The sequence below is a fragment of the Homarus americanus genome, unplaced genomic scaffold, assembly GCF_018991925.1.
Source record: "Homarus americanus isolate GMGI-L3 unplaced genomic scaffold, GMGI_Hamer_2.0 scaffold28, whole genome shotgun sequence".
Lineage (NCBI taxonomy): Eukaryota > Metazoa > Arthropoda > Malacostraca > Decapoda > Nephropidae > Homarus > Homarus americanus.
The window spans coordinates 8,750,657-8,766,022 of record NW_024742238.1 but is presented as its reverse complement, the minus strand read 5'-3'; the positions used below and the strand labels follow the sequence as shown (position 1 = coordinate 8,766,022).

At 41.5% G+C, this 15,366-nt stretch overlaps 1 protein-coding gene across 3 annotated transcripts in view; it reads left to right on the top strand.

Annotated features, from left to right (window-relative positions):
• Positions 1-6,054: 6,054 nt before the first annotated feature.
• The window catches only part of LOC121876614 (long-chain fatty acid transport protein 4-like), a 60,360-nt gene continuing 51,048 nt past the window's right edge, over positions 6,055-15,366 (top strand). The window contains exon 1 of one of the 3 annotated variants that reach the window (XM_042381886.1): positions 6,055-6,118. The gene's annotated coding sequence lies outside the window, so the exon portion shown is untranslated. The remainder of the gene's footprint in view (positions 6,119-15,366) is intronic. The other 2 variants (XM_042381887.1, XM_042381885.1) reach the window with 2 other exon arrangements.

Below are 15,366 nucleotides of genomic sequence, written 5' to 3'. Positions count from 1 at the left end.
ATAGTTAATGTAAAAAAATTACCACGAATATGATCTTTTAAACAACTATTATCATCAGGAGCAATTGAACTGAAACAAACTTACTCTAACATAAAATAATGGTCACGTGATATTTTATCTATTTTAGGACGGGTTTAGTTGGTTTATATGACCTGAAACCCAAAAGAGCTTGATAAGCATGTTCTGGATATTTTTAACATTAATCACTTTGGTTGCACTAACTAGTGACGCAATTTTGGTTATGTTCACAGCAAGAAATTAGATTCAAAATGTAGATTTTAAAAAATTCTTTCCTAAATTTGTTACCGTAAGAATTTTTAGCCCTACTTTATTTTATTAATTTTTATTTATAACTTCTACCACTTATCAGCTTACTTGGGTGGTAGGTCTAATCTTTGTTAATTTACGACTTTCCCTGCCCAGTGTACGAAAACAATATGCTTTAATCTCATCATATACTTAAGAGTCCAATGGAAGATGGATGTTTTGATGCTTTTCATTTTACTTTTATTTTTATCCTCTTCGCCACTGATTGGCTCGTTAGCCACTTGGGCTATCGGTCACGTTTTTGTTACGCACTGTTGGCTTCATTGCAGGTCGTGCAAGAGCTCCCACTCGGGGGTTAAATCGTCTAACCTGATTGTTCGGTCATTGAGTTAGTAATTTAGGAGAATTAAATCATGTAAAGATAGAGAAGAGAAGATATAAGCCTTTTAACTTATATTGTAGTGGATTCCTCCCCTACAAACGCTGTTTGTCGCTGAGTAGCCGACCCCGCGAATTCCCCAGTGTATGCCTCGTGGTCTGGGTCAACCAGCGCCGCCTTACATGACGGAGGTCAACTACTAAGCCACGCCTACCCCGGCTATTTAAGACCTGACCTCGTGGTGACCACTCTCTTCTAGTTACAGCCGCAGCAAGCTACACCTCCTCCGCCGCTGCCTGGCGGTCCTCGCTCCCGCCGGCGAGCATGGCGACCCACAAGCTGGTCCTCCTCTGAGCACCCTCACCAACCAGCTCTCTCTACATCACGCTTGTAACCACGCTGCCTACCCAGCAACAAGCTGCATTGTACATCCAATACAACATGTATACAGAGAGCACTTTGTGTGTTTCCTTTCTCCATCCCACCCTGAGTGTGAACCAAACATCCCATACTCCACAATATCACCTTAAAATTACTTACTTATTTACTTACCCTATCCTCTTCACCACTGATCGGCTCGTTAGTCGCTTGGGCGATCGGTCACTTCTCTGTTACGCACTGTTGGCAAGTACTGTATTGGACATGAACTAGTTCCTGAATGTATCTCAACCTGCTCCAGTGCTTGTCAAGTCTGGTCTTGAAAGAGCTCACACTCGGTGCCCTCACAAGTTGCACAACACTCTCTGGCAGAGCCGCAGATTGTTACAAGAGTTCACAACTCTCCTCCAAAAAAGTTACCCCTCACAGATTTCTGGGCTTGCGTTTTCTTCAACCTTGAGCTATGACCCCTAACTGAACACAACGTCCCAGGCAGCGTTAGGTTGGTTCATTTACAAGCTGGGGGAAATCTTCGGGAGACTTTAGGTGATCCCAGATACCAATTAATTTTTGGCGGAGTCATCACTTGTACAAACTTTAACGAGGGTACAGGGAGAGGATGTCTTTGAAGAGTCCAAGTGGTGTAAAATTAAATTAAAGGGAGGGGACTTACTTATCGTCGGGTGTATCTACAGATCCCCGAACTGTGGCCCACTAAATCAAAGGAACTTAAGAACCTTAATAAACAATGCGGCGATGCTCAACCCCAGCCACCTCCTTATCATGGGGGACTTTAACTATGGCGACATCGACTGGAGAAACGAGTCAACCCCGAATGACTTGAATAATCCTGCTACTCTTTTTGTAGAAACTCTGAGAGATAATTTTCTGTTCCAACATGTGAGAGACCCGACACATTACAGAGGGGAGCAAACACCCAAGCCACTTGACCTCATCATAACAAACGAGGAGGGTATGGTGGCCAAACTGGAACACCTTGCCCCAGTTGGCACCAGTCACCATACAGTGTTGTCATTCAGATTTAACTGTTACCTAGTTCAAGATAAGGCCAGGCCAAGGTGCAAATATTACAAGGGAAATTACAATGGGATGAGGGAAGAGATGAGGGGTATCAACTGGCCTGACTTATTAAGGTACAAGAACGCAGACACTACGCTGAATATCATAACTAGTAAAATGACCCATTTGATCGATAAATATATACCCAAGACCAAACCCAGTGCTTCTAGGAATACGAGGGGATCCCTACACATGAACCATGCGGCGGTCGACAAAATTAAGAAGAAAACCCAGAAATTCAAGACGTGGGTTGGGTCAAACGATGAGCAAGACAGGAGGATGTATGCAAGAGCCAGAAACCAAGCAAAGATAGAGTGTAGGAGGGCTGAAAAGGAGTTCCAAAGGCTGGTTGCACGCGAGGTCAAGTCAAACCCAAAGGCGTTTTACCGCTATGCAAAGTCGAAATTGAAAACGCGAGTAGGAGTATCAGACCTGAGGCTTGAAGATGGTAGTTACGCAGATTCTGACCAGGATAAAGCTGAGGCATTGAACAGCTTCTTTTCCTCAGTGTTCACAAGAGAGGATGCAACTAACCTTCCTGCGTTTGAGGACAGACGGTTCGACACAGCACTGACCCACATTGTGTTCACAGAAGAGGGTATTAGAAATAAACTGTCCAGGCTAAAGGTCCATAAGAGTCCTGGACCTGACATGGTGCATCCTAGAGTGCTAAGGGAGCTGTGCAACGAGCTTGCAGAGCCCCTGAAGATTCTGTTTTGTAAATGCCTGGATGAACAAATGGTCCCCAGTGAATGGAAAGTGGCTTATGTGAGTCCTATCTTCAAGAAGGGCGATAGGCACTCCACGAACAACTATAGACCGGTGAGCCTGACCAGCATAATATGTAAAGTACTTGAGAGTATTATCAGAGATGCAGCGATGGAACATCTACTACGAAACAACCTTGTAAAAGATTGCCAACACGGTTTTATGCCGGGGCGCTCTTGCTTGACACAATTGCTCAAGGTATTGGATATTTGGACCCATATTCTAGAACGGGGTGGTAATATCGACAATATTTACCTAGATTTTGCCAAGGCTTTCGACAGTGTACCCCACGAAAGGCTGAAAATCAAACTGGAAGGGTACGGAATTCGGGGAAATGTCCTAGCGTGGATAGAAGACTTTCTACATGACCGCAAGCAATGTGTGGTGATTAATGGCACGAAATCGTCATCTGTACCTGTAACAAGTGGGGTACCGCAGGGTAGTGTATTGGGCCCGCTGTTGTTTGTTTGTTTCATAAATGATATGCCTGACGTTGTACACTCCTCCATACAAATGTTTGCCGATGATGGCAAGTTATTTCGGGAAATTAAGAACCAAGCGGACTGTGAAGAGCTGCAGAAGGACCTCTGTGGGCTCCAGGAATGGTCGAAGGAATGGCTGCTGAGATTCAATGTCACGAAGTGTAAGAGGATGCACCTGGGGCGTACCAACGGTAAGGAGGCGTACCATATGTCCCAACGGGATGAAGAAAATGTACTAGTTGAGACTGTGTGTGAGAAGGACCTAGGTGTGTATGTTGACAATGAGCTGAAGTTCTCGGGCCATTGTGAGAAGAAGGTAAATCAGGCAAATAAATTATTGGGTCTTATAAGAAGGTCGTTCAGATATCTAGACGGTCCGTCCCTCGTGACGATCTTCAGGAGTGAAGTGCTTCCCCATCTGGAGTACTGTCACCCCATCTGGTCCCCGAGATATGCTAGGGACTGTCAGTTGGTTGAAAATGTTCAAAGGAGGGCCACCAAGCTGGTGCCTGCACTTCGGCATCTCAGCTACCCTGCGAGATTGGAGCGCCTGAACTTGCCTAGCTTATACTACAGACGGGCAAGGGGGGACCTAGTTGAGGTTTATAAGCATCTCAGGGGGCACTACTCAGTTGAGTGTCCTTACTTGGAGCTGGCGGACGCTCGCCCCACAAGGGGTCACAGCTCAAGATTGAAGAAGCCGCAAGTCCGGAAAACCGTGAGGGCAAACTTTTTCGGAGTGAGGGTTGTAAACTCTTGGAACAATCTACCAGAAAGTGTTGTGACGGCACCGAGTGTGAGCTCTTTCAAGAGAAGACTTGACCAACACTGGAGCGGGTTCAGGTACATTCAGGAGCCGGTGCATGCCCAGTATTTGCCAACAGTGCGTGACAGAGACGTGACCGATCGCCCGGGCGGCTAGCGAGCCGACCTTTTGGTGAAGAATATAAAGGAAAAGAGTCGTGACCGATCGCCCAAGCGGCTAACAAGCCGATCAGTGGCGAAGAGGATAAAAAGTAAAGTAAAAAAGAATGGATCACCTGAAGATTAGACAACCTAGCTTGTTACACCTGATGATGGTAACCTTATCAGACTTAATCTAACCCCAAACTGGTTGTTTATTGTCTGAAGTTTGGAAGATTGAGATCATACTGGCATTGATGTCTAGGGTTCGAGTCCTGCTTGGCTCGGACACACATGAGAAGGGTGTCATCCAGTGATGATAGCATACATATTTGTACATGAGCAACAAGTCATATAAACCGCTAGTTATCTAGTTTCGAGTTACGTGACCGTGTGAGGGTGTGGTTCTGAGAGACATTTAAATGCCCTAAATCATAACGACAGTTCATGTAATTATATTTGGATCCTGATTCAAGCGAACGCAGCTTCTTAATTATTATGATGATTCTCGAGTAAATTGAACAATGTTAAAGAATACCACGTACCCACAGTTCATTTTACTATTATTTATTTAGCTCCACCCTTGAAAGCCTTATCCTCTTCGCCACTGGTCGGCCTGCTAGCCTTTTGGATAAAAACTATTACTTTGTTTTAAACAAGAGGAAGGATCTACGATTAATCTCCTAGATACTATATCGAGCGGGCTAGCGACTTTTAAAAGTACTGCATATTCGAGGGTCTGTAGTTGAACAAGACATTCTTGTCTTACCGAATATGCTACCACATTTAAATGATTAGTATGTACTGCATTTTCATTATTTTTACGGTGGCAGAGTGGATATATTTACTCGCCTCCTTACTCTACGGTAGTCCCTCGGCCAGACAACAGCGGGGTGCCCCAAGCCAATCCAGCTCAGCATGCTTTACTTTTACCTTCATCATGTTCACCACTGATTGGCTCGTTAGCCGCTTGAGCGGTCGGTCACGTCTCTGTTTCGCACTGTTGGCAAGTACTCAGTCGAGTATCCTTACTTAGAGCTGGCGGACGCTCGCCCCACAAGGGGTCACAGCTCAAGATTGAAGAAGCCGCAGGTCCAGAAAACTGTGGGGGCAAACTTTTTCGGAGTGAGGGTTGTAACCTCTTGGAACAATCTACCAGAGAGTGTTGTGACGGCACCGAGTGTGAGCTCTTTCAAGACAAGACTTGACCAACACTGGAGCGGGTTCAGGTCATTCAGGAGCCGGTGCATGCCCAGTATTTGCCAACAGTGCGTGACAGAGACGTGACTGACCGCCCACGCAGCTAAGGAGACTATCAGTGGCGAAGAGGATAAAGTAAAAGTAATGTAGGGGCTATGTTGCACACTGTTTGGCAAGTAGTGGATGTATATGAACTCTGTTTCTGTTTCACACTGGCAAGTAATGAGAACGTGCTGGCTATTGAATAAACTAACATGTGCCAATGCTCAAACTTGACACTGGCAGGTTAGTTCACAACCTTTACTCCAACAAAGTTAACTTTGATAGTTTATTGTACTTTTGGGAAATCTAAGTAGTTTTGGAGTCATTAATTATTGGTAAGTTTTCTTTGTTAAAGACAAGTCCTTATAACTACTGATGTATTATTGGTTAATTGCTAGTTTCATTAGTTATTGATAAATAATACGTGTTGTTGACGAACTTCAATGGTTTTGGAAAGTCTTAATTTAACAAGTAATGATAAATCTTATTGGTTACTGACAAGTTTAATGATTGTAATTTTCGTGTTCGAGGTAGATTTCTAACATTATTTAAACTGTGCCGCTGCCACTGTTCCCCCTAGTGGTACTCCAGGGTGGAGTTCATCAGGATACGGTGAGAGGTATATTATCTTGGGGTTTGACCTATATTATCCTTACAATGCTTCCATATTTTCTCTGATTTGATTTAGAATCGTTAAGTTTGTCTTCTTTGATATATTAAGTCCATATGAAGATTGCTTGGTTCATTATTAAGAAGCTACGGTGCCATTACCCGGCACTCCAGCGAAGAAACTTTAATAACTTTTTGGAACTTACATGTAGTTGACAAGTAATGTGCTTCATCGACTCCACTGTTCTTAAGCATATGCCAACCTCCAGGGGAAAACAAAGGTGGAAGAATAATTTTTCTTATAACTACAGGCTTACTTGTTGGACTTGATCAAGTTAAATAACCCCATCTTTCCCATTTCGCAATACAGTACAGGGGTCCGACTAATTACCCAAATGTAGCCGCAATGAAGTCAAATAATGGTCCTACATGAATAAATCGGGTTTCCAATCACTTCTCGACTAGTATTTGGTGTCACAAAGTAAAAAAAAAATGGAAAACGTAATTTAATCCGAGTTAATAGATCAAGTGCATGTACCTAACCTAACCTAACCTAACACAACTCAGATTAAATTAAGTTTACCAATTTTTTGTGACTTTATGACACCAAATAATAATCGAGAAGTGATTCACAGCCCGATTTACGTTTGTACGACCATCATTTGACTTCATTGCGGCTACATTTGGGTAATTACTCGCTCCCTCGGTACATGCACGCGATCTATTAACTCAGATTAAAGTAAGTTTTCCAATTTTTTGTGACTTTGTGACACCAAATACTAGTCGAGAAGTGATTAGCAGTCCGATTTATTCATGTAGGACCATTATTTGACTTCATTGCGGCTACATTTTGCTACATTTGGGTACATTTGGGTAATTAGTTGGACCGCAGTACAGTATGTTTATGAAGTCATGCTGTGCAAATGAGGTTATGAGAGAGTCACTAACAGTTGGCAGCCATGTTGTATGCTGTACATAGGGAAACATAAGGCTGTCTTGTACATACAGATGCCATGTAGGTTTTCCGCTAATAAGAAAATATGGTTATGTCTGTAATGTCAAATCCCAGTTCTGTACAGTATACTGTATTGTTCAGTGCTATATAACATAGGTGTCATTGTGTGTTTAGTAATCAATATTTCCATAGTTTTACGCTGAGTAATTTATGTTTTGTAGGCATATTCTTTTCCAGCTAAAATGATATGGCTGCATTACTAATATTTAATATAAAATATTAAAATGGTTGCCTCTTTATTGATCATAACTTATTAATTGGAACTCTTCTATTATGTTTGGCTGAGTGAATGAAATATATTTCATGTGGGGGAAAGAACATGTGAGAATGAATCTTATGTAAATAAAATATTAAATCTTGTGAATTGATTGAATCTTGGTAACGAAGCTGGGTCTGGCGGGGGCATAGGGGTTAGACTGTTCATGACACTGTACCCGGTCCGACTAATTACCCAAATGTACCCAAATGTAGCTGCAATGAAGTCAAATAATGGTCCTACGTGAATAAATCGGACTGCTAATCACTTCTCGACTAGTATTTGGTGTCACAAAGTCACAAAAAATTGGAAAACTTACTTTCATCTGGGTTAATAGATCGCGTGCATGTACCGAGGGAGCGAGTAATTACCCAAATGTAGCCAAATGTAGCTGCAATGAAGTCAAATCATGGTCGTCCAAGCGTAAATCGGGCTGTGAATCACTTCTCGATTATTATTTGGTGTCATAAAGTCACAAAAAATTGGTAAACTTAATTTAATCTGAGTTGTGTTAGGTTAGGTTAGATTAGGTTAGGTTAGGTTAGGTTCATGCACTTGATCTATTAACTCAGATTAAATTAAGTTTACCAATTTTTTGTGACTTCGTGACACCAAATACTAGTCGAGGTTAGGTTAGGTTAGGTACATGCACTCGATCTATTAACTCAGATTAAATTAAGTTTACCAATTTTTTGTGACTTCGTGACACCAAATACCAGTCGAGAAGTGATTGGCAGTCCAATTTATTCATGTAGGACCATTATTTGACTTCATTGCGGCTACATTTGGGTAATTACTCGCTCCCTCGGTACATGCACGCGATCTATTAACTCAAATTAAATTACGTTTTCCAATTTTTTTTTACTTTGTGACACCAAATACTAGTCGAGAAGTGATTGGTAACCCGATTTATTCATGTAGGACCATTATTTGACTTCATTGCGTCTACATTTGGGTACATTTGGGTAATTAGTCGGACCCCACTGTACCACATGAACCAGCCAGATCTAACCTCACCAGCTTCCCTAAAATTTTAAATTTTATTTTTATTACCGTGTGCCCTGGGTAAAGGCTTTATATACCGTACAGTACAGTTTGTTCAGATTTCATCTTGTATTACATTATTGGAAATTTTATTTTTATCTGTTTTTAAGGTTCAAGTTGCGAGGCAAAAATGGGCGCAGATAAATGTACTGTACAGTATTTTGTATAGTGATCATTCATGGAAATTACTTTAAAAAAATAGGTATTTATATTGCTTTTTACTCTGTTTACATGAATTTAACCTTCATTTCCAGTGGAAATGAGCACTTTTGGAGATATGACTCCCCCCAATTACCAATAGTGTGTGGTAAAAACACACCCAAAACATTTCTCAATTCTCAGCATATTTGTCTAACTTAACCTGGTAAAGGTGGAACAGATGGTTAGCACCTAAACGCATTTATGTATTTCATTCATATTTTCCACAGCTGTTTTTTTGGATGATATTAACTAATAAAATTGATACAACTCTTTATTTTAATTAAAAGTATTTTATTTTTTACTTTTTCTCTATCTCTAATCACAAATGGTCTGTAGTGGGCAGGGCATGAAGGATGAGGGAAATTGTGGGGTAAAACATGACAAAAACCTGATAATATGACACCAAAATGATGTCTCTGTCTGTTTCAAAGCAACAGCTGAGTCGTTTGGACCGAGTGTACTCTTAAATCCACAAAAAAACATAAAATTACACAATACCGCTTCGAGAAAGTTGCTTCCATTGGTACCGGATATCAAAGTAAGTTCTCTTTGCTTAATATGCAGATCCCCCCAGCTCGGAAGTTAGGAAGATTTCTTTGGTTAGGTTAGGTTAGGTTCTGTTGTGTTCTGTACATTTGTGTTATCATATTCGTGTTCAGTATCATGCAAATAGTATCTCCAGATATTTTGGTTCAATTCCAAAAGTTATTTCTGGTTTTCTGGTACCCTTATCCTAACCAGAAAAACCAGAAGGACCTGACCTAACCTCTGACTCCTTGGTGTGTAAACCTAACCTAACTTCACCGAACCAAAACTTACCATAATTAACATATGGAGGAGGATAAAGTGATGCCACTTGAAGGAGAAATTGAAGCAGTAAAGTGTTATGATCTTTGTGATGAGTCTGGAGCTTGTACCGAGCTAAATATTGGGCTTAATGCTCTTTCTTGTTGCCAGCACGAAGCACCCAACTTCTGATGTCCTTCCACAGACGTTTTATATATTATTTATGAATGCAGTACACAGTACTTGAATCCACAAAGTTTTTACTATACACCTGTAGTTTACAGTTCTCTGGGTATAGCCGGTTTTGTTAATGGTGGTGTAAGCCATCCATAGGTCCGTATAAATAACACTTCCCACTTAAATACGTGTTGAATAACACGCTGGTCTTTCCCATGTGCAACCTTCACACACAGAAGCCATCATCCCACTAAATGAAATTCATGTGACATTGAGAGTTGCACTAAATGGCAGAGTAAGAATTAAGCGCATGAGTATCAAATGACATCTACACTTCCGCCGATTGGCTGAGTTAGAAAAAAAAATATATATATACTGTATATATACTTGTGAACTTGTATAATTCATTAAGTTAAATAAAAAAAAGTGAAAATAACGTAAAAACTATAAATTTCTGCCAGAAATGCTATAAAGTACAATACTGTACAGGTATTCAAATTTTGGTGTATCTCCCTATACAGGTACTGTATGAGAAACAGTAGAAAGTTCCATGAATGGTCACTAGGGAATATTAACCACTGGTACAGATTAGGGAGGAGAAAATAGAAAGTTAGATTTGCACACTCAAATATAACACGGTACTTAAGGAGAAGGAAAAATTGTTCACAGTACTTTACATTATCCTCTTTGTCACTGATTGTCTCGTTAGCTGCTTGGGCGGTTAGTTATGTCTCTGTTATGCAATATTGGCAAGTACTGGGCATGTACTGGTTCTAGGATGTATCTACAGTAGGTCCTGTGGCTGTGTTGGTCAAGTCTGGTCCTGAATGAGCTCACACTTGGTGCCATCACAACGCTCTGTGGCAGATTGTTCCAAGAGTTCACAACCTTCAACCAAAAAAGTTTGCCCTGACAACTATTTTAACTTGTGGCTTCTTCAACCTTAAGCTGTGACCTTTAGTGGAGCAGGCATCCGCTAGCTCCAGAAACGAATACTCGACTAAGTACAGTACAGTACAGTACTGTAATGTCACTGAGGTGTTTATAAACTTCTATTAACCCCTGAAAAAGCTAGTTAATGATGTCTAAAATCATGCGAAATGGTTAGAAAGTGGTAACTCGAGTCTCATGTTCATTGAATTTGTATAGGAATTGTTGTGTAGCATCTCCATTTCCATGGGAACCAGCCCTGACTTTTTAAATCCAATGTTGCCATGATCTCTGCAGGATCTGGGAGACATATCACTCGGAATTTATTTTATACCACTCTTTTGTTATTTCCACCTCTTTTTTATACTAGACTTGTGATTATATAATACTGGAATGTGTACATCAAAGATGCCTTGTGCTACACAGAAACATGCTGCGGTGAGCTTCAGAAATCACTTAAATATAAAACATAAATTTACATAATTCTACGCTAATTTTACTATTTATTGTACTTAAATATGTAGATATTATTGACTGAGGCACTTTTAGGAGTCGACACAAGACTTTTTTTCTACGGGGAATAGCCCACCCTGGCACAGGTCATCGACCCACAAAGGGGCCTAGGGGGTGAAAAACTAAGAATAAAAAGATATTAAAAATAGAAAAGAAAAATATTATATGAATCTACACCACGAAGTTGCTGGAAAACCAGCTTTTTGAAGTTAGACAGATTGTGTGAGTATGGAAACACAGAAGAAAGCAGAGCATTCCACACTTTGGCTTTGTGAGGAAAGAAGGATGTACTCTTAGCGGGTTATTCTAGTGTGACCGACATCCACAGAGAAACAGTGGGCACCGTGGACAAGACGTGTGTTATGAGCCCACGGCCTTGCCGGCGGTACACAGGATGCCAAATCCACCGAACGTTACCTGTAAAAGAGAAAGTGTGAAGCAACATTGTGGTGAAGAGAAAGGGAAAGGCGATTATCAACTAAAGGAGGAGAGTTAATAAGACGAAATGCCTTTGATTCCACCCTATCTAACAGTTGGACAGAAGAAGAGCTTCTGTGACATATTAGAGGAAATAGTGAGGCCTAGCATATCTATTTTAGAATTTGGCAGAATGATTGCATCCTGAAATGTGATTGGTGGGAGTTCATCTGATTTGGAAAGTGTAATTGGTAAATACAGGTACTGTGTTTTATTACTATTGAATGTAACCAAGTTTATACCTCCCCATTCAGAGATGATGAACAGATCCGCATTGATAGATGAAATGATATCAGCTCTAGAAACAGATCCAGTTTGAGAATTAGTGGGAAGAGAAAAATGTGATGAAGAGGGAAGAGTAGAATCAGCGTAAAAATGGATAGAATTAGTTGTAGAGTGAAGTATGGGGGGGGGTTGTAAATCATTGATAAAAAGGAAGAGAGTTGGTGAAAGAACAGAACCCTGTGGGACACCATTATTGGTAGAGAAAGACCGAGAGATAGATCCCTCGACAACTGCCATAGATCGGTTCTCAAGGAAGCTAGAAATTAGAGAACAAAGTGGGGGAGAGAAACCATAAGAGGGAAGTTTAGAAAGCAAAGACTTGTGCCATACCCTGTCAAATGCTTTGGAGATGTTGAGGGCCACGACTAAAGCTTCCCCATAATCCCGAAGAGAGGATGACCAAAGATGGGTGCAGTAGGTGAGCAGATCGCTAGCAGATCTTGTCTGGTGAAAGCCATTCTGGTGATCCGACTAAAGAGAAAGGCGTTCAAGGTGACGGAAAAAATGAGAGTTTAAGATAGTTTTGAAAATCTTAGAGAGGGATGAAGTGAGGGCAATGGAGTGATAGTTTGAGGGATTGGAACTGTCACCCTTCTTCGGGATGGGCTGAACCGAGGCTGGCTAACAAGAAGGAGGAAAACTTTGGGTTTTGAGGCAAAGGCAAAAGAGGTGAGCAAGCACAGGGGCTAGAGTTTCAGCACACTCCTTCAGAACACGAGGGGGTATTCCGTCTGGTCCATGCGCTTTATTCACATCCAACCTGGATAACACACCAGCAACCCAACAAGTGGAGATTATAGGAAAGTGCAAAGTTTCAGTAGGAGGAGCAGGAGTAAGAGGGGTAGAGTTGGAATCGTCTAAGGTGGAGTTAGAGGAGAGTAAGGTGCCAAAGAGATTGGCTTTATCAGGGGGGAGTTGGTTATAGAGTTATCAGGTCGGAAAAGAGAAGGAAAAGAGGGAGTGCAGAAGTTATTACAGATGTTTTTGGTTATGGACCAGAAGGATTTACTAGAAGAAGAGTTAGTCAGGTCAGGTGTCTTTCTTTTTATAAAATTCCACTTGGCCTTACGAAGAATAACCTTACAAAGATTCCTAGAAGTAATGAAAGAGGAGTGAGTAATAGGAGAAGGAGATAGTTTCATAACTTGATATGCCCTATCTCTCTCCCTACATGTAAGAGAACAGGAGCGATCAAACCATAATTGTAAAGTGAAAGTTTCGGTAGAAGATGGGATAAATGCACTCATACTACCCTGTATAACCCCAGCAATGCTGTCAGCACATACCGAGGTGTCCCGAGTGGAAAAGCAACATTCATCCCAAGAAAAGTCGCAGAAGAATTCTCGCAAGGATTGCCAATTTGCCCTCCGATAGTATCGTAGTTGGCGTTTAGAGGGGGGGTGGGGGAGGTAGTTGTGGCCAGTTTGATTTAATAGAAATAAGATTGTGAAAGATTGTGATCAGAAGCTCCTAAGGGGGAAGAAATTGAGTATGAATAGTGTGAGGGGTTAGAGGTAAAACAAAAATCAAGATTGTTAGTAAGTTGATCGTGTCGATCTGGAACATGTGTAGGGTGTTTTAATTATTTGTTCCAGATCATTAAGTAAGGAAAAAGAGTGCCTCAGCTACACCTAGGTCATTCCTTGCAGAGCCAAGCCATTATTTTTGATGTACATTGAAATCACCTAGGTAGAGGATCTTGGTGTTGGGGGTGTGGATAGCAACGACTTATGGCAAGAAGTGAGATAGTCAAAGAGCTCCAAATAGTTGGTAGATTTGGGAGAGCAGTATTGGAAGCAAAGAAAAATAGTCATAGTTGGTAGAGATACTTTGAGCCAGATGACATCATAAAGAGAAGATTCAAGATCTGTGAGTCGAGCTATGGGTGTACAGTACTTGTGTTGCAGTAGGTGCATACACCTCCCTTAGAACGGAAGGAGGTATAAAGGTTATAGTTGCAGACTTGAAAATGTGTGGGTGAAGCTCCTTTGGTCAGTTGAAGTTCAAATAGTAGTAAGAGGTCGGGGGAAGAGGTTAATAGATGGTGCTTCACAGAAGAAAAATTGGATCTCAGGCCGCGAATGTTGGAAAAATAAAATGTGAAAAAAGCTGATCCTCCAGCAACCGCGGTGACGTCAGTTGAGGCCCCAGTAGTTTAATGATGATCAGGTCGGCCCTGAGGTCCACAACCTTCCCGACCAGTGGGACCCATCCAAGAAGGCCCCTCTTTAATATTATTGTCAACTGATATAGAATAAAAGAATAGAACAGATCAAGAGTGAGAGGTTATATATTTTGTCTTGTCAATAGTAAGAGAGACAACTGAGACCCTGCAATTGTGTGTAAATGAGGCAGAAAGTCAGATCAGCAACCTGGGACTTGGTCACAATTTTTGTGATGCCATATGGCAGCAGGGTCTACCATTAGACTACACATTATGCTTCCAATATCTTCCCAGGCGGTAGTACCTCCCTGTTTGGTAGCTGCGCACTAACTGCCTACTGTATGCTCTTGGGTAAGGCACAAATTTTTACAGTACAGTTTTACCACCAATACACTGTCACAATGCCACCACCACATCATGTTCTGTTGATACCCTAAAAGTGTTTCCTGTGCTTTAGTACTTTTGAAGGGTGTGGTATTGTTGGAAGCTTGGAATGAGGCACAGAGCAACATCACACTGAGTACACTGATAGCAAGTGTCTATGTGTACTTTGGTACAGATTTCACTCATATGGCATACATGACATTTTTTCTGGGAATACTGTACTGATTTGCCCCAGTGGAAGGAATCACTGAATTGAAGTGTCGAGCAGTCAATCATAAAGGGAGTTCACCACCAGCTGTGCGACGACCTCCAGGTTTCTGACGAGGTACTGCATTGGTCTGAAAAAGCTGTCTTACCACTTTCAATGTTTTTTTTTTACCTGTCTTCACTAGATGAAGAATATATGCATTCAGAAGGGACATGTCCAAAAGATGGAAGAATAGTTTTATGTACAGTTGTGGAAATGTGTTTCTACGTCCCCTGTGATAACTCGTGTCTCCAAACGGCAATATTGCTGTAGTAGTATTGCTGGTTATGAATGAATGGGTATTAGTCATGTAACGATGGATGTGATTGTCAGTTAGGTTTGCTATGGGTCATATAGGTTGGCCAGTTGGAGACACGGGTTGCCACAGGGGCACATTTCCGCAACTGTACCATTTCATGGTCTTCCGTACACAATCTATACTGGAGATCATGCTATCAGACTTGTCAACCAGATGTATGTTAGAGGTCTAGTCTGGGACAGTGTGGCTTTAGAGCGTCATCCTGGTCTTGGGGTCAATGTTGTGGGTGATGGAGTGATGCAATTGTTGATGGAGTCAGGCAAATGGTGTCAGGGTCGTCAACGTCACTCTTACTCTCCTTGTCATCATGTGGGTAATGAAGGTCATTGACATCATCAGAATCACTCAAATCACTGTCTGTTCCTAATGGCTCCTCAGCATCACAAGGGGCATCCTCATCAAAGAGAATAGTTTATTTCGGCGTCACTGATAGCATGACATGACAACATCCTTACAGAGT